This window comes from Cynara cardunculus, unplaced genomic scaffold, assembly GCF_001531365.2.
Source record: "Cynara cardunculus var. scolymus isolate 2C unplaced genomic scaffold, CcrdV1 Un_Scaffold_1253, whole genome shotgun sequence".
Lineage (NCBI taxonomy): Eukaryota > Viridiplantae > Streptophyta > Magnoliopsida > Asterales > Asteraceae > Cynara > Cynara cardunculus.
Genome location: NW_020200713.1, coordinates 72843 through 73439, shown reverse-complemented (window position 1 = coordinate 73439; position 597 = coordinate 72843).

Genomic DNA, 597 nt, shown 5'->3' with positions numbered 1-597 from the left:
AAATGAAATCAGACTTCATGATTAACTCTTATGAATCAGAAATGAAATCAGACTTTAGACTTCAGCATCTCTTAGAATGCAAACGCCACTTTAATAATCCCAAATAACAAGAGAGTAATGAAATTATTTGGTGCTTGTGYCGACATGATAAAATGTTGATTACAGTTTACGTCCACAGGTTTATCACATTGTATGTATCAAAAATGTTTTTATTTTATTCCCACCATGATAATATTGGGTGTCATTTTCTGGCCGTTCTTACAGTTATTTCTTTTTCTTTTAGTATCTATACTATATCTACAATTTAAAGTGTTTTTTACTGATTCCATYCATAAAACTCAAATGGTGATTGAAAACACAGTCTACCTTTTTAGTACAATTATGCCTTAGATATAGAATTAGAATATAAAAAGTCTTTGTAAGGATAAGAAGTTGATATAAAAAGTTATGTCAACTATGTATAAATACTGGACGATAACCACTACAATAGAATTGGTATGTTAGGACGTYCGCAACTGTCCTAGTAGAGTACCTGATCAAATATTTAAGTATGTGATCAACAAATCTGTATTTTAAACAAGGACGTTATAATAAGTT